At 42.3% G+C, this 19,739-nt stretch overlaps 1 protein-coding gene across 1 annotated transcript in view; it reads right to left on the bottom strand.

Annotated features, from left to right (window-relative positions):
- The window catches only part of AHNAK (AHNAK nucleoprotein), a 300,677-nt gene that overhangs the window by 169,114 nt on the left and 111,824 nt on the right, over nucleotides 1–19,739 (bottom strand). Inside the window, 1 exon segment of the mRNA XM_044075670.1 lies at nucleotides 9,769–9,849. The gene's annotated coding sequence lies outside the window, so the exon portion shown is untranslated.

Here is a 19,739-nt window from a genome sequence, read left to right as displayed (position 1 = left end):
CTTTTCTTAGATTCTGAGTAATCTTGGCTCTCCCAAAGTATGCAGGGTCTCCCCAAAAGAATAATCCTCAGGAGGAGAGGCTGAAGGGATAGATTCTTCATCATCAGAATCCTCAAGGGAGGAAGAAGAGGAATCAGAGGAAATGGAAACCTGATCTGAAGATTCATATTCTGTCTTTTGCCTAGGTCTCTTATCAGGAGGGGGATGGGAACCCCTGATCAAAGTAATTAGGTCTTCAGCCATTTTAAGCATCTGTTTTTTAGACATGGAGGCCTGTCCAGGGGAATGCTGTACTTGTTTTTTTGTCTTTAGAGGTGCTTTAGTCTTTGCCTTTGAAGCTGAAGTCGTTTTCACATATAACTGTATAGGCCTGAAAACACCCTCAGAAGCCAATGCCTGCTAAGCGGCTCCAGACCCATCTGTGGGAATGAGGGTCCAATACCTTGAGTTTCCAGTGACCTAGTCGGCTCCACGTGGGAGTTGGACATGGCCTGTGGCTCTGAGGTAGCGGGCGTCAGGGGCTGCAAAAGCGCCTCACTGAGAACCGGCGAACCGGCGACTGGCCTAGCCGAAGCCTCATCGTCGGTTTTGGACCTTGGATGCCTGTCCTTTTCTTTGTCTTTGCGCTTTTTGTAAATTCCGGTAGTCTGCTTTTCCGACGGCATTATATAATTAAATCTTCTGCCAAAATAATGAAATGTAAAACCGTACCGACACTTAATAGTGCGTTGGTTAAATCTAGCACAAAACCGACAACTAGCAACGTCGTGGTCAGGGCCTAGGCAAGGAATACAGTAAGAATGAAAATCCTTATGAGGTATTTGCGTCCCGCAAGAAATACAATTGTTAACTTTTTCTGACATCGGTCTGGAGCAAGAAAAAAAGTTTCCCCAGTGGGGTACTTGGCTTTAATGAAGACTTCGGATCTGAAATTCGAACTTGAAAATCTCAGGAGTCGGCCGACTGGCACTTGCGAACTGCTTTTGCTTCGGGCACTGTGCGGCAAGAAAGACTGAAGAAAATGGCATCGGCTGCATCTTTTATACCCCTGATGTCAGGGAGAGGAGACAGCAACCGACGCTGGACCAGGACTTTGGAATTCCCAAGTCGACTGCGGGTAGCCTGCCAGCAGGATAACCCAATTGTAATGACTGCAACAGTGAAACATGATGAACATCACTAGAAACATGAACTACAAAGCATCATAGAAAATGAAGTCTACATCACATGGGATCACCCATTACCAACAGTTCCAAAGACAGATGCTAGAAAACTGGATATAGTGGTCGATGAAAAGAAGACAAAAGTAGCATTGATCGTTGAAATCGCAGCACCCAGTGACTACAGTGTTTTGTGTACAGAGAGAGACAAGACAAAGTCATAAAATATCAGGATTTGCAGGCAGAAATGACAGCAATGTGGAAGAAAGATACCCAGATAGTTCCAATAGTAGTGGGAGTGACAGGTCTTATAAAAAAGAATCTACAGTCGTATTTAGACATGTTACCAATACATGAAACCAATTTGTTTATATTCAACACTGTACAACTTTTGTCCCTTTTTTTAAGTATTATCATCAATTTGTGTAAACTGTGCTTGTAAAAGATCTACTTAGTGATTGTATAACCTCTATTGTAAACTGCTGTATTTCATGGAGCTTTTCTCCTCGGGTCTCCACTGAAAATGGGTCCCAAACCCAGCTGCACTAACCCGGTTAACAAATGTCAATAAATAAATAAATAAATAAAATGTAAGCCCATATGAATTGCAGGAGTCATTACTGGGCACATTGCGGGTGCTGCAAAGAGCACTTTTGGCTGACATCAGATTGAAACAATACTAATTTCATGAACTTTAATAGTACTTTGGCTTACTAATGGGGTCCACTCCCGTTATAATATTAGAAACCCAAAAGACTTGGAGAAATTAAAAAAAGACAATTAAAACAACATCACAGAGCAACAATTTTTCTACTATTTCCAGAGGCAGTATAAATGCTAACAGGAGAGGAAAGACCTATCACAGTAAAAGTATTTCTTGTTAATCCTCTGGGGAGAACTCTAGACTTTCTGGACTCAATGTCATATGCAAGATGTGTTAAAGAATCCTTTTGGTCAAATACATTTTAACTTTCAATGTATTATTGAATCTGTAAACACAGTGCTACTTAATTCTACAACCATTTTGAACCACAATCAAAATGTCAGCACAACAAGGAATCATCAGCACCAACATTAGTAATTTCCATTTTTACATGGTGTCAGGGTGTTGCATCAACTATCACCACCTCTTGTTTCAGTGCCACTTTCCTGTCATCTTCAACAGTTATGCCAGATTGCAACAGATTTTTTTATGCAATCCATCCATCACTTGACTCCACATCCACATCTCTTCATCTTTTTCCTGTCTTTCCCAAACCTGCTTTTGCTATCCTGCACGTGTCACAACCAATTCTCCCTTCCTTGATCTTGCAAATGGAGCTACTTTGCCTTCTGCTTTGATGTCTTCATTCCTTCATCTGTCAAGAATGTACAAACTACTACACATCTCAAGCACTTACCCTCCCATCACCTCAAGCTTCATCAGCTGTTCTACTTCCCTATCAAGGTTTGTGTGCCATATAGAAGCACAGGTCACATCACTGTTTTGTACATCTTAATTTCCAGCTCCTTTGGAATTCTTCTGTTGCACACTATCTCTGCCAATCTGTGGCTGTCAGCTGCAGCACCCCTGATTCTAACTTTATAGACCACCTCATTCAGGTTTTCCTTCTTCTCACCTACATTTTTTCATATACTTGAAACTGTTATCCTTTTCTACCATTTCCCTACCATCTCATGTTTTACCTTTTTTTCTGTTTCGCCCACTTGTTGCCATGAACACTGTCTTGTCTGTACTTAGTTTTGTTATTCTGCCCTCCACTTTGCATTCCGATGTCCAGATATGGGAAGAGGGACAATGTGAATTATACAGCAAAGAATATCCAACCCCCAGCCTTAGAATGCTAAGGAAGAGAAGACAGTATAATGGGAGGGAAAACAGTACAGCAACAGGGATTATCATGAATATTTGATTTTACTACGCACAATTCTATAACTGTATAATGTTCTCCATACTCATCAGTACAAACTATTGGGATGAGTGGGAGGTAAAAGAAATAGATGGGTTACAACAAGTCCTGCAGAATGGCAGCATCAATTCCAAACTTTCCCTTAATATCTGTCTGCAATATCTAGTTTATAGTACCCACACTCACAATGTCTTAATACCTGCATTTTGGTCACATAACCTAAATTAAAATGCAATTAAATGTAGCCAATGCAATTAAAACCAGTTACTTAACTTTAAAGGCCAATAATTTATTACTCTAATTGCCTGGACTGCAGAGCAGACTTCAAACTTATAACTCTGTTTAGACCAGGAAGTTAGGTAACCATTTAAGGACATGATGGACTTCAGATTTAGGGATGCAAGTCTCTTTCTCTTATGGCAGAACTGAACTGGATGGTGTTTGAACTCACGAGTAAGGTCTTGGGCCTAATTTCCTGGTAAATCTTGCTGTTACTTATGCTGTGCTCCAAGCCAAAGTACTACACACATTTACTGTATCTGTCCTTAAATGATATTTGTCGCTTACAGACACACTTCTTTCCTGACATGGAGGTATTCAGCATGCTATCCAGGAAATAGAACATACAGGAGATGCTTGCAACTACATAACAAAAAGCAGCAGACATCAGCTACCCCTCTCCCCCAACAAAAATAATACAGCACTACTTTCTGTAAGCAAATGTAAGGAAAAGGGGTTATTAAATGGAGGTTTTATCCAGTTAGATGCTTGACTCAACAGTACTGACACAGCCTAATGGACTATTCAAACACCTTGCACAGCTTGCAACAAACACAGCATGACCGAACAGAAAATGACCCATTCTACATCGGCCTATATACAGGGTGCATGGAGATGTTTATGATCAGGGTGACATGCTGGCTCTAAAAAGCTGGCCAGATGCAGACATCAGCCTAAAAAGCTGGCCAGAGGCAGGCCTCAGCCTGTGGCAGAGTTCCCTTACACAATTAAGGCAGCAGTGAACCACATGATAAACAGAGTATTGCTTGGCCCAAAATTATGCTCCTAGGAGCACTTTGGATTCTCTTCCCTTAACTTCTGGATCACACTGGGGAAACCTGTTCATATGAAGGAGAAGTCAACCCAAGTTTCTTTGTGTGGTGCTCCGCATCAAACTTCCTCAGCTATCTGTTGCCTGGAGAAGCAAATCATTTTCTCTCTTGGACATGCTACCTACAAGTCATTGGAAGAAAACATACCTGTGTAACATCTACTCATGGTGCTCTGCAGCTGACATGCTTTTGGGTTCAGCTGGGATGGGATGTAGGCTGCCTTAAGGGTAATTTGCAAATGAAGAACTCAACCTGCACAAGGGATAAGTACACCCCCCCCCCCCCAATCTTGTTTGCTTGTGTACTACAGGACTGTTGCCACTTGCAACATTTTTTTCAAGTGAGTTTGAACTTTAAGAGCCTAGATCAAGGTCATCACTTCATTTACATTTACACATTTCCTGATTTATGTTAGATCCCATGATGCAAGATAGCATTAAGGTCACCTCCTGCAGGGACTAAAGGTGTTGGCTCCATGTGTTTCAGGGGGACATTAGGATTGTGGAGTGTGAATCCTAGTGCACTTAAGATTTCCATAACCATGACCACTGTCTTTTGTGCCACAACCTATAAGTATTGTAGAAGAGATTCCACTTTATTCAGAGGAAGTTAGGTCCTCTGACTGTTGAAGTACAGAAAGATATCCAGGAACTCCATCTTTTAAAAGGGGCAAGACTTTAGCTGGGGACAATGAATGAAAAGGGAGAAGCTCCTTTTAGTCATGACTGCTCCTTTTGGGAAACGTGACACTGTGGGTTCCCAGACTTCTCTTTCTTGTTTCCCAACTACTTTTTTTTCCTAGTCCTATTTGCCATTCTCCTGCTTCCCCTTTCATTGGCTGGATTAGTAACGTAAAGAACGACAGGCAGTTCTTGTTTGATAACATAATCTCCCCCCAACTTTATACATCCATTAGGGGTTCCAAACAGCACATCAATGGGTGCATTAAGGAGATGCATTTTGGCATAGTTTGTCAGCAGTTGGCACCTCAGCAATTTAAGACATCCCCAGGTAACACCAAGTATGGAAGCCACCCTGGAGGCTACATAGCCACAACTGACAATGTGATTTGCAACCTGACCAATTATAATGGATGAAGTCAGATAATTTTGCTTTCTGATCCACAAATGCTCTGATTTTCTCCCACATCTGGTCAAGGAGAAGGCTCAGAAACATGTACAATTCCAACAGTTAATGGCTCTAAATCCCAAGGTGATGGCTGTGTACATCATTTTCCAAAATCAGCAGATTTTTTGGACTGCTGGACCCCGTAAAACATATCAAGACTTTTTAGGACAGGAGTCTAGCTATCAAGATTTCTTAGAAGCAGCTAAGAAGGCAACCATTACTACTTTAAAGACTGGAGGAAATGCTAAAGGTTTAGTGGCATCCAGGCCCAATAAACCAAAATACTTTTTTTTGGGTACCTAATACCTTCTTGGCTTTCCATTTGAAGTGGTCTTTCATTCTGCAAAGTGCATCTCCAAAGACAGTATAATCTGTGGAAAGAGTAGAGGACATGGTGTCATCAGGGTCTGTGTCATACCCTAAGGGGGAATTAATAGGAGAATTGTCTAACTCTTTTCCCCCATAGTCTGAAGAGTCAGAATCCCTCTCTGGGGAGGGTTCTTTCCTCTTCCTATCACAGGGGACTGCAGACAATAAAAGACTGATCTCCACTTGACTGCAAGCTCTGCATAACATGAAGGAATTCTTGAGCCATGGAGACCCATTCCTAGGGATAAACAAGTGGTGGTAAGGACTGAGGTCCTGTCAGTCATACGAGTCTCAGGTAACTGCAGGAGCTCAGTGAGGCAGGTGCCCTTTGTGCTTTTGGATCCTTTTGGCTTGGGTAGCCAGCTCCAAGCCTAAACACCTCAAGTAGAATATCTTCCCCAACCAGAATCATGGTTTGAAAGTCCTCCCCTTCAGCAACTATGAAACATGAAAGACATTCACAGCAGGGCACTCGGTCAGAGTTCCACATATGGGAATTTGGACTGGTGCAATGTGCTCAGCTCCATAGGCATGAAAGCCTCCAAGGGGGCTTACCAGAGGCCTTTGATAGCTGAGATGTGTGGGTTGAAGACTGAGAAGTACTTCACCAGGACCCTTTCCCTTGAGCAGGTAAGGAAATTGGACATCGTGGCACACATGCAGACAGTTAACATAACACTACAAGTATCCTAGCAGTGCAGAAAAACTAGAAAGCTAGGCACACAACACCATACCCATAACTAAGGTACAGTGTGTATCTAACAACATATCTCATGAAGATGCTTGTAAAAAAATGAAACAAGTGTCTTTGATGCTGCAGATGTACAGGCTACAATACAACCCTTTACACTGGCAGGGTAGTTACCCCATTATCTGTACCCAGTGCATGCCCAGAAATAGGCATTCTAATAAGCCACACTACTGACTGGTCATTCCTTGTCTGCAGCCCTGACTGAACAAGTCAAATTTAGCTACTACTGGGCTGTAAATGAAAACTAAACCATTGACATTCACAACAGTAGTAACTGCCATTGTTGCTACTATGACTCTCTTAAGGTAGCCAAATGCCTCGTCATCTAATTAGTGACACGCATGAATGGATGAACAAGATTCCCACTGTCCCTACCTACTATCTAGCGAAACCACAGCCAAGGGAACGGGCTTGGCAGAATCAGCGGGGAAAGAAGACCCTGTTCAGCTTGACTCTAGTCTGGCACAGAGTACAGTAACTGCATAGTTACTGCTGGATGAGACCCTAGGCAGTATTTTTATTTATTTTTATTTTACATTTGTTGACCGGGCTAGTCTAACTGGATACATGTCCATTTTCAATAGAGGCCCGGGGAGATAAGCTCCTTGCAAAAAATAACAAAAACATTTTTACATACAATTATGTTAAGGTTAATACAGAAATTATAATAGAGGTCTAAATACCTCCCATTTCAAAATGCAGGTACAATACTAAAAATACAGGTCTAATAATATACTATAGTCTGGGAGATAAGGTCTGGGAAAAGAGGAAATAATACATTTATATTTACAAAGAACATTAGAAGTTAACCCAGAAAAAAATCAAAGAGGACAGAAATACTTCACAGTGCCAATGGCAGGTACAATGCAAAAATTACATAGAGGGCAGAATTGCTTTGCAGTGCAGAAGGCAGGTACAGTGCAAGTTACAGGTAGAATACAGAAAGTCGCAATAAAAGAGGCATATTGTGTAATTATATAAATAAAGAGTTGTCACACTATGAGTAAGCTTAGGGGATGAAAAGAAGGGTAAGGAATAGGAAAAAGGTATGGTCATTATGTCACCTCCTCTAAAAAATAAGAGTTGGCAAATATTGGACAGGGAGAAGTCATCCACTGCTACCTGCAATCTGAACTCTGAGCATTCCTGAGGGACAGCACCGGTACCCAAGGGCATCATATTGTCTTCTGCAGACTACAGGGCTACAGTGGCAAGTGTTCTATGCACACCTGTAAATAAGTCATTTGACCATTCGGTATTAGTCTACAACCAAAGCACATTGTAACAAGGCATTATACTGACAGACATCAGCTACCACATTCCTACCCTCCAATAACATGCCCAGTAAAATATCATTAAACTATCAGTGAGTGCACTTAAGTAAATCAGTGTTCTAAGCTATGTCACCAGCTAAACATAAATAAAGATGAATGGTGTCATGGCTGTAGGATATACACCTGGGCATGGTCTGTACCAAGCAAAATCAAAATCTGGAAATTCCAAACAGGTAAGAGCATCATCAGAGGCTGTATACAAAACATGTGTCATCAATAGGCTGGTTAGCAAACCTACAAGTCTGAACATCATGGAAGGAGAGTACTAACAATATAAGGACATTAAACAGTACACAGACAACAAGGTGCTACCTACAGGCTGCCATGCGCTGTGCTGACCAGGAACTCATTCAACCTATAGCAGGCAACTATCAGTGAGGCAAAGTCATGCAGATAAGGAGTGAAATCATTAAGTCAAAATGGGCTGTCTACATATTTTAAATAGGCTGGCTTTGACTGCTGGAAGCTGTCCACACAAAACAGCATGGTCTATACAGGCCTAACTTCCAAAGCTATTAGACAAGCTTGTACAGGGACCCATTGGCAGAACTCTGTTACTAAAGGCTGCATGACATACTGAAAGTTGGCAGGACAACAATGGCACAGCAACATGAAAGATATACTGCATGGGAAACAGTTAATGCATGGAAAAAGTGATGAGGGACCAATGTTGAGCCAACCAAGTCAGCTATGTGGTACAAAATTCATGCACACACACACACACACACACACTAAGATGACAAACCTTCATGTGCTAAGCTACATACACACAATACACATACCTATACAAGTGACACACATCACAGCTCTGGATGTTGGTTTGATAACAGTGTGTAAATGCTTAAATATGAGCTAATAAAAGCCTAACCTGGATCTTGTACATTTTGATGGGCCTAAAAGAGTCTACCAGTGATACCTTTGATTATTAAAGATATAAAGTGATAATGATCTTCAACCTTTATTCAGAGTTTGATTCCCCCAATCTCCATTTGTCTACTGCATGACTGAGCAAGTCATTTAACAAGACAGTGCTCCTAGATCACCACTGGCATGAAGAGGTTTTGTATTTGTCCTGAGTAAAAAATATGGAGATTGTGGCAGCAAAATAGCACTCATAATGGCAGTCAGGGTGGCCACGGTGGTGCAGCAGTTAGCGTTGCCGCCTCATAGCAAGAGGTTCTCTGGTTCGATCCTCAGCTGTGGTGCCTTCTGTGTGGAGTCTGCATGTCCTCCCTGTGGTCACGTGGGTTTCCTCTGGGTGCTCCAGTTTCCTCCCACATCCCAAAGACATGCTGTAGGTGGATTGGACACTCTAAATTGGCCCTAGGTGTGAGTGCGTACATGTGTGTGCCTTCTGTGGAAGGTTGGGTGCCGGGCTGGCAACTCGACATCGTAAAACTCCACTGCCAATCATGAGCGGACAGGTGATCCGCTGTGGTGACCCCTAACTGGGAAAAGCCAAAAGAAGAAGAAGAAGAATGGCAGTCAGTCTGCACGTGTGGCCTTCCTGCAAGGTGCACAGCTATTTCCCCGGTTAGTAACATTTCTTATCAATCCAGCCTTGTACACTTTGGTACATATCTGGAAGAGAAATCTTTAATATGTGTTGCTAGTGGTTGCGCCCATGTCTGACCTGCAATTACAAGTTGCACTGCCATTCAGTGGTACAAATGGGATATAACTTTGCTTGTGCAAAACTTCCTGGGCTGTGTGTGTTTTGATGGACTTGTCACTGATTTCTAAGCTGGAGTGTCTCCTCTTCAGCCTAAGATTTACAGATTCAGTTACTGGGCATGAAACTGATTGCCCAAACAGTAGGTGGCCATAGAAACCAGACGTCAAGAATGCTGTCAAACCTTCACTCTTACTGTGAATTCCTCAGTCAATTGCAATTTCTCCTTAGAAACCACATATAAAAAAATGAAATGCCATAACATACAACTTGTGAGCACTAAACAGTTTTAAACAGTTAAGTTCATACATGGGTAATAAACATATACATACCTTGAAATTATTGCTCTACCTTCAGGTAGAAAATTCCCAGCTCTGTCCGTCTACCACCTTTCTGTTTTCAATCATTCAGCACTAACAAGGGGAAAAAAACAAACTTAGTCTTCTGACTAGTTCAGGTATGAAGATCATTGCATTTCACTTACTTATGTTGTACTAGACATATACTTGCAGAGTCCAAGGGTTTACAGACTGCCTGGGATGGTGCATTATTTTTCTATAAAAGTGACACTGGTCTGACTCTAGGTTCCACTCTAAAACTACTACTGCCAAACAAGCAAACAATGACTGTAGCAGAAGCACTGTTTGATGCTCTGACAAACAAGGAGTAGGTGATCTGAATTAGCATGTTAAAACTGTTCTTATCAAGTGCCATTTCTAGTTTTCCATAAAAATAAAGTATATTTATAGACTATCAGCACGTCAAATCTTTAGTTGGAGCTGAAGTGATGCATTTGCTGAGATGTGATTCTTCAGAAACTGTCACGAAAAATTCAGGAATGATGTCTTCAATAACCCCTTAGAGTAGTCTACACATGTGCGGGATAACAGTGACACAGCAGGGGAACATTACCTGACAAAGACAGAACAGCAGTAATGGAAAGTCATTTACCTGTCAAAGTGTAATTTGCCTGTCAAGGAATGGGACTGCTGAAACAGTGTGACATAGTGGAATAGGGGGGAAGATACCTGCAGGGGTCAAGCTTGACTTGCAGTCACTACCTGTGTTGGGTCTGCATGTTCTCTCCATGTCAACACGAGCATTTCTCCAGGTATCTCTGGTTTACTCCTACCTCTCACTACTACACACGTGTGTGTGTGTGTGTGTGTGTGTGTGTGTGTGTGTGTGTGTGTGTGTGTGTGTGTGTGTGTGTGTGCGCAAGTGTCCAAGTACATTGTATTTACTATTGCCCTTGTATTCCAGGTTCTTCATGAAAAGTGTCTATGGACTAGCCTACTTTCATCTTAACCTAAAAAATAAAAAAGCAAGCAAAACTACTTTGTAGGAATTTACAGCAGAGATGTTTACAAACATACTAGATGTAAAGGAAAGAGAAGTAATGCAGTATACAGTATAGGGAAGGCTTCAGACTGTATCTACAACTCCATTAGCAAAATCAGATTTTGCTGTTAAAAAATGTATGAGGAATATTTAACAGTGGTAGTAATACACATCTTGAGAATGAAAGTATGTTTGTGTGCGACAAAGAGATTTACAAAAGATCCAATGAAAACTGTTATGCCTTCCCGACAAAGGATGCATTGATCTGACAGTAATGGATAAAAGATCCTTTGTGGTCGAGGTATGAAATGCAGCAAGCACATATTCTCTTACCACTCCACCCTTTTTTGTGCGGCTCCAGTCATTAAGTGCAGTAATGAGCTTTCTTGGCAAGGCTTAAAAATGAACCAGAATAAATAAAATCAGCAAAACACTTGTCATGTGAAACACATTTTGGCTTAGGGCAATGGTATGGATGTGTGTAGGTGCACGTACATGTATGCATGTTGGGTGGAGTTGTGCTTCCAGTGGTACATACAAAACAAATTTTCTGAGCACTGCTCCATCTGCAGAGCTGACAAACTGGTTGTGACCAGTTTCCTAAAATTCTGAACTATCAACATGAAATTTGATAAACTACCATTATTAAAATGCTACTGATCAGATCAAGGAATCACCATCAGTGTACCTGTCTACAAATCATGAGAAACAGAAATTGTACTTCAGCGGTCATTTCTTAACAGACAAACAGAACAAATAAAGGCTGACAGTGAGACAGAAGATGATAGCCTGCTGTGTGTACTTTATTTGCTATCTCAACACACTGTTCCTAGGACAACATACTATAGCAGTCTGTCAAGGTTAAAAACCTGCCATTAAACGTGCACTTATTTGTATTATGGCGCATAATGGAAAACTGCTGATATACTGATGAGTTACTAAGAACTTACTCAGAGCAACCATAAAGCCCACTCTGACTAAAAACATTCTGCAAACCAGTACAGACCTAATGGTCCCCACATTATAACCCTTTTTTTAAACATCTCAGCTATTCTGCTATACAGACTGTACAACAGACTGAGCTCAGCAGTTTATTCTCCTTCATTTGGGTTCCAATTCATACTGTCCCGGATGAATTAAAGCCATACTGTAGGACAGAATATTTTATTCTCTTACTAAATACTGAAATGACTTCATTAAAAATACCACTCCACCCTTTTTGTACGGCTTCAGTCATTTAGTACAGTAAGCGTGGGACTGGCATGAAGTACAGTTGTGCACACCTACCATAAATGTAGATGTTCGAGTGTATTCACTGTTGCAGTCATTACACTTGGGTAATCTGCTTGCAGGTTGCCCTCAGTCAGCCAGATTAACAAAGTCTTGGGTCCTGCGTTGGTTGCTGTCCCTTCTTCCATGACGTCAGGTCATCAGGGGTATAAAACATGCAGCTGATGCCATTACATCAGTTTTTCTTGCCCCAGATGTCAGGTGCCCCTAATGGGAAGCAATTAAACATAAAAGCACAAAGATATGCCTCCAACAAAAAAGCAAATACAACAAAAAGGCTTTTAAGCATAGTAAAGGAAAGTAGAGGTATAGCCAAAAGAAGTTAGGGGGCAGGAGGAAGGGTAACCAGGACTGCAACAGTGAATACACTCGAACATCTACATTTCTGGTAAGTGTACACAACTGTACTATGTTCTTCGTGTAGGACTGCAACAGTGAATACACTCGAACATCTACATTTCTGGTAAGTGTACACAACTGTACTATGTTCTTCGTGTTTCACTGTTGCAGTCATTACATTTGGCTAGATTCCCAAAGCTATGGTTGGGAGGAGGAGTTTAGATAGCATTAGGGCCAGCTATAAGGCCCTGCAAGACTACAGTGGCAAAGCCAGCTCTAGATTTAGAGAAAATTAGCAAATGATAATGCTTGGTGAAAGTATGTACAGAACTCCAGGTAGCAGCTTCTAGGATGCCCCTGTTAGGAACACCTCTGAGAAAGGCTGTAGAAGTAGATGCAGCCCTGGTGGAGTGAGGTCTGATCTCCTGTGGGATAGGTTTTCCATGGTGCTTACAGCAGAACTGAATGCAATGGCTTATCCATTTAGAAATGGTTTGTTTTGAAATAGCCTTCCCCTCTGCCCCTGCAGCAAATGCTACCAGCAGTTGTTCAGATTTCCTTTGAGGTTTAGTCCTGTCCAAGTAGAATCTAAGTTGTCTGTGCACATCTAAGGAATGCAGTATCCATTTCCCCTTTGTTCTGTGGATTGGGAAAGAAGGTTGGCAAATGTATGGAATGATTAAGAGCCACACTGGATACCACCTTGGGCATGAAGGATGGATTGGTTCTGAGTGACACCCTGTCCGCATGAAAGATGATGAAAGGCTCCACTGCCATTAGGGCCTGTAATTCAGATACCCTTCTAGCTGAAGTGATTGCTAAAAGGAAAGCCGTTTTCCAAGAAAGAAATTTTAAGTCTGCAGTAGCAGCTGGCTCAATAGGAAGTAGAGTGAGTTTCTCCAAGACAAAGTTAAAGTCCCAGGCTGGGGTTGGAGCTCTCCCGGGTGGTCTCAGATTTTTGGCTCCTCTGAGGTACTGCTTGAGCAGTGGATGAGAGAAGAGGGGAGGTTCTGTGTTACAATGAGCTGAAATGGTTGTGGCATGAATTTTAATGGAGGAAAAAGACAGGACCTTGTGAAGCATCTTAGTTATGTATTGTAAAATCTGAGATAAATTGGGTGCTGCTGTGCTCATCCCTTGAGATTGGCTCCAGGCACAGAATCTTTTCCATTTTTCAGCATTAGATTTTCTAGTACTAGGCCTCCTTGCCTCTAAGATGACATCCATCGCAGGTTTGCTGAGGGATGATAAAGGAGAGTTTAAGTAATTAGTCAGGCTGCAATATTCAGTGTTGGAAGCTGAGGGTGCAGAATCTGGTTCTCCTGCTGAGACAGCAGGGAATGAGTCTGACACAGGTGCCATGGAGATAACCATAACCCAATGCACAGGAGGGGGTACCAGTGTTGGCGCAGCCAGTCTGGAGCAATCAAAATCATCTTTGGTTTGTCCTGTTTGACTTTTAGTAGTGCTTTGGAGAGCAGGGGGGGGGGGCACAGACGGATAGGTTTTCCAGCTGAAGGACAGAGCATCCACTTTCCAGGCTTGTTTGTGGGGAGTCCTTGTGCAAAACTTGTCCAACTGATAATTCTGGGGAGAGGCAAACAGGTCTTTATGTGGGCTCCCCCATTCGCTTGTCAACATGTTGAAAATCCTTGGTTCCAGTTTCCACTCGTGTGGGTCCATGAGGTTTCTGCTTAGTCCATCTGCCAGTGTATTTAATTTTCCTGGCAAGAACTGAGCTTGTAGGTGCAGTTGGTAGCTGAAGGCTGTGTTCCACAATGCCATGGCTAGTCTGCAGAGGGGGTAAGAATGTGTATCCCTCTGCTTGTTTATGTACCACATAACCGTGGCATTGTCCATCTTTACCATTAGTGGTCCTGGAAGAATGTAGTCCTTGAAGGCTGTCAGAGCATTCTGTACAGCAAACATTTCTTTTTTACTGATATGCAGGTGCATTTGACTTGGGTTCCATTTGCCTTGAATGCACTTCCCTGCCAGATGAGCCCCCCATGCATTGTCTGATGCATCTGTTGTTAGGGTTTGGGTGGCAGGGGGTAGTGTGAAAGGTAGTCCCTTGTCTTGGTGGCAGGCCTCTGCCCACCAGAGGAACTCTAGGCATAGGCAAGGTATGATAGGAGTCATTGTTTCTAGGCTGTGAGAATGTTGACACCATAGGCTTTTTAGATAGGACTATAGTTTCCTCATATGCAGCCTTGCATATGGAATTAGAAGAATGCAGGAGGCCATGAACCCCAAGGCTTGCAGTATTTGTCTTGCAGATAGCAGGGTTTTTGTGGCCACTTTTTTGAAGTAGGTTGTCAAATGAATTTGCTTTTCTGGCGTGAGGTAAGCCATCTCAGAAGTTGTATTCAAGCTTGCTCCCAAAAATGTAATTTGTTGACAGGGTACCATTTGTGATTTCTTTTAATTTATGGTGTATCCCAGATAAGTTAGAACCCTTTTTACAAAGGCCAGATGATTCAAAAGTATGTCCTGGCTTTCTGCCTGAATTATACAATCGTCCAGGTATGGGTATATTTGAATACTTCTTTGCCTGCAAAATGCAATAACTGGAGCTAGGCACTTTGTGAATACCCTGGGCACAGTAGATAAGCCAAAGGGCAGTGCAAAGAACTGATCGTGCATGTAGCCTGCTTTGAAGCATAGGTATCTTCTGCAAGATTCCCTGATTGGGATGTGCAGGTATGCTTCTTTGAAATCTAGTGTTGCCAACCAGGAGTCTTTGCCTAGCATAGGCAGTAATTGGTGACAAATCAGCATCTTGGATTTTGGAATCTCCAGAAAGGTGTTTAGAGTAGACAGGTCCAAGATAGGATGCCATGATTTGTCTTTTCTGGGTACCAGGAAAAGTCTTGAGTAGAAACCTTGTCCCTTTTCCTCTTCTGGTACCAGTTGTGTTGGCAACATGTGGAAGTGAAATTTGTATCCCTGGGACATTATATTTAAAACCAATTTGTCCTGGGTAATGAGTTCCCATTTCTTTGCATGAAGAGCAATCTTTCCCCCCAAAGGGGCAGTCAGAAGATAAGTGCTTGGAAATTTTAAAAGGAAGTCATTGAGACAGTTTACCATATGGGGGAGTCTTATTATTCCCACCAGACGTGGAAGTGAAGGCCCCCTACTGCTTAGTTCTGTGAGTCCCCTGGGGTTTTTGCTGTGTCTGGGTTTGGCTTGAGAAGACCTGGAAGGGGCTGGAAAGGACCAATTCTTAGAGGGCCAGTGCCTACTAAATCTAGGAGGCTGAACTTGTAAAAAAATCTAACAGTTTGCATAAATGTAGCTTTATCTTCCATCTTTTTAAGAACTTCTTCATCTTGTTGCCAAACAGCCGGTCCTGATTTAAAGGAGCATCCAACAATTTAGCTTTAACATGATCAGGTAAAGATTGCTCCTTAAGCCAAGTATGCCTTCTAAACACAGACCAGTAACAACAGCCCTGCAAGAGGCCTCCAATGAATCAAAACCACATTGCAAAGTAGGTATTCCAACTTGTTCAACAGAATGCATTAAATCCCATAAGTCTTTATTTTCCAGACAGTCAGGAATAAACGTCATTTTCTGTTAAAGTAGTCCAGTAACATGTTGCTGATACTTTAACATATGTAATTGGCAGTTTAAAGCTCTAAAGACGAAGGTTGCTGAAGTGTGAACCTTTTTACCCCATCTATCCAGTGCCCTGGAGACTATCAGAAGGGGTAGGAATTTTTTGCAGTAGAAGCCTTAATGCCTTTGGACCCCTGTGAAATAGTCTCTGGATCTGCAATAGGATTTTTGAAAAGGAACATGTGGGACTCAGGGACCATGTAGTATCTGTCAGGTTTACTGGGAGCAGGAGGCAGGGAATCAGGGGCCAAACTGGATTCCGAGAAAGCATCATCAACAATGTCTAGCACAGGAGGAATAGCCAAAGGCCTATGCTAAGGTAGGAGAAGGAAATCTCTAAGCCTCTTTTTTGAATCAGAAAACTCCTGGCTTTCCCAGTGAAAATGCTCCCTTAGAGTAAGTAAGGTTTCCCCAAAAGAAAAATCCTCAGGAGGGGAAGCAGAGGGAATAGAGTCCTCTGTATCAGAATCCACATATGTAGGTAAGGACAAATCCAGGTCATCAGGAGAGTCAGAAAAAAAACAGAATCCTGATCAGAAGATTCATAATCAAGCTCACTCCTAGGCGTCTTAGAAGGGGGGGGGGGGGGCTACCCCTGATTAGAGTTATTAGATCTTCAGCCATTCTTATCATTTGTTTTTTAGGCATAGAGGCCTATGCATGTGACCTGGGTGTCAGTTTTTTAGACATGGATTGAGATTTAGGCCTTAGTAATGAAGGAGGCGTAGATTTAATATGCAAGTCCATAGGCCTGAATACACCCTCAGAAGCCGGTGCCTGCACAGCGGCTCCGGACCCATCCAAGGTAGAGGCATCCACGGGTTCCACAGTTGACACATCTCGCGGCATACTGGACTCTGAATGGGTCTCAGTAGAGGTATGTGAATCAGAAGTAGCAGGTATCAGGGGCTGCACCCCTGACACCATATGATCAAATTTTTGAAAGTTCAAATGTTTTAATGAAGATCTCCGTACAGCACGGAATGGGAAGATTTCCTTTTTCTGCACTGTAGTGCAATCTCAGAGTTGGTATATTTAAAGAGTGGGGGTGTTGGGGGTGCAGGGGGGCTTGCCCCCCGCTTAAAAAGTTATGGTAGGTTATGCATGTAGTTTACTTTTTTCTATTAGATTTTTGAATTTTTAAAAGTTTGATCATATGACAGTCAAACTTTTGAAAGTTAGATTATCTAATATAGACCCATGTTACATTACCCTAAGACAGATACACCTGCACCTGTTGCCCAGTAAATTGCTTGTGAAGCTCAGTACTTGTGTCTGGTCTACATGTATCAGAAACATTGTACGTCATCTTGTTTGTATTCTAAATGAGGCTCTGGACTGCCGAGTTTTGTTTTAGAAACATAGCTTAATAAAAAGTCAGCTTATGCCTAGTTTAGTAAGCAGTGTACAGGCAGGCAAAAACAAACCACTCCTCTTTTTTTGAGCAGGAAGGTAAAAACATACCAAATAAAACATATTAGACACAGAAAAGCTTCATCAGCAAGGATTGCTGTGCTGTGCTTCACACAAAGGAATAAATGTTCTTTGATGAGTACAACAGCAGCACCCTCCTATTAACATAACAAAACAATGGCATTTGTACCAACATTTAAGGCACTGAAATTTACAAGTTCGATCCCTAACCTCAAGGTACACGCCTTTACAGGTTTGATAAGTATCCAAGTACATTACCTTCTAAACTTTTGGTGACTTGCTTTGCTCTTTGTTCTGCAGGGTTAGTACATATTACTTTAGTTTGTTTCTGACAGACAAAAGATGAGCAGAAAATGAAATGGGGGCACTACACTGAATGAGCTCTCAAGTCTTTCAAAGATGATAGGCAGGAAATATAAAAAATGGCTGCGAGTCTGAAGGAACAAAAGATAAAATATAGAAACAATATCAACTGATAGGCAGGTACCCATCTAGTTTCTTGTAAACCAAGATGCGAGCCAGCTCAAACAAACTTTCAGTCATGGCATAGGATCAGAAAAAGTATACATTTAACAGGCTCAGAGTCAAGCCTGTGAATGCTGACATTTTGAATTCCACTAGGATATGAAAAAAAAATAAATTCTCCATTGAATTATTATTGATTTAAGTCCCGCATTCAAGTGAAGGGCAAAGCACACACACACACACATCCCTCCCTCATGCAAGGGGTTTCACCCCTGCCTCCCCTTCCTTATATAATCCACTCAGTTATCTTGTGAAAAGGCAGTTAAATCTATACATGCCTAATACAAAAGGTGTGTGCCACAGTCAACATACACCTCATTCAAAAGGTTTGTGTTATCAGAGTCAAAATAGAATTGCTTACCTGTTACATACACTTGGTGTAGACTATGTGCAATACAGAAAGAAACTTAGGAGTTGTATATTTACCATAACTGTGTTGTCCCATTTCATTCCTCCTCACCACTGGGTTTGTCAGCCTATCTGGTGGCAGAGAGAGCAGCCCTCCTGAGGGCTATGCCCAATCTGGGTGCTTGAGAGGTATCTTCTGCAGCATTGGAAAATCACCCTCATTGATGAGTTAGACAAAAATGTTAAAAAGTCAACAGTTGGAGAGAGACCTTGTTGAAGTCCTCCTTCCAACATGCACTCAGACAAAAATTGGGGCATTTCTTAACTAAATCTCTTTGAAGATGTGTAAAGTGTGTCAAACAGTTTAGTGCTCTCAGCGTAATGCTTGCTGGGGCATATACTCACTTCCCATGTCTGTCCAAGAGCCCAAAACTCCTTGTTTGGGGGATGGCTACAGGAGCTCTGCCCTGCTAGCTCCTTCTTTGTGGCCAATGACACTATGATGGTATCAACCGAAATATCTTTATTTCAGTGAGGATGATCCAATGGGTGGGGGGGGGGGTCAGGAACTTCTCAGCATGCTTGGGGATAGGCTCCACTGTGTCAGGTTCCTTCCAAGTGTGGCAGAAGACCAAATCAATAAGCTTGTTCACCGGCGGGGACATCCAGGATGTAGATGGGCCCATCCAAAACTCCCCCAGAAAGACTGACTCCTCAGCAGGAGGAGGTAGGGTAGACCATCTGCTCTTGCACTTCAGGATCTGTAGGACGTCCCAAAAGGAAATATTATCGAGTGGAGATCAGGGGGTCCCTTCTCCCACATCAATGTCAGTATCCTCAGTCAAAGACTCCAAAGGACAGTCTATGTGCTTCCTCTTGCACATCCTCTTTCGATGCACATCCTCCCAGGGAAGACTCGGAAGAGGAAGGGGCCCCCAACAGAGTGGGGCTGGAGCATTTCGTGGACAGGACAACTAGGACCAAGACTCAGACCAGATGAGGACTGCATAGGTTCCAGAAGAAGAGGAGATGCATCTCTAGGCCTAGAGAATGCCCCCTCTGCCACCTGAAAGGCCAACAGACCCAGTGGTGAGGAAGAATGAAATGGACATCATCAGATACTGCAGTTCAATCTAATGATGCACGCAGTAATACCATGAGGCTGTTCATACGTTATTCTACTATTCTGATGCTAATGTTGACATTAGTACATGATCTGCCCTGGCAACACTGTGTCTTAAAATCTGAGATAGAACTAACAAGTAAATATAACAGATTACTGTTTATAGCACTACCTGCAGAAGTCAAGCTCTACAGAATAATTCAGTGGACTACTACAAATTTCCTTGGCAAGATTTTTCTCCAATATAAAAAAGTACTTAAATGCAAACCTGTCTCCCAG

Source organism: Protopterus annectens, chromosome 6.part1 (assembly GCF_019279795.1).
Source record: "Protopterus annectens isolate FY-2018-M chromosome 6.part1, PAN1.0, whole genome shotgun sequence".
Lineage (NCBI taxonomy): Eukaryota > Metazoa > Chordata > Ceratodontiformes > Protopteridae > Protopterus > Protopterus annectens.
The sequence above is the reverse complement of the archived record's forward strand: the minus strand, read 5'-3'. Positions and strand labels throughout refer to the sequence as shown.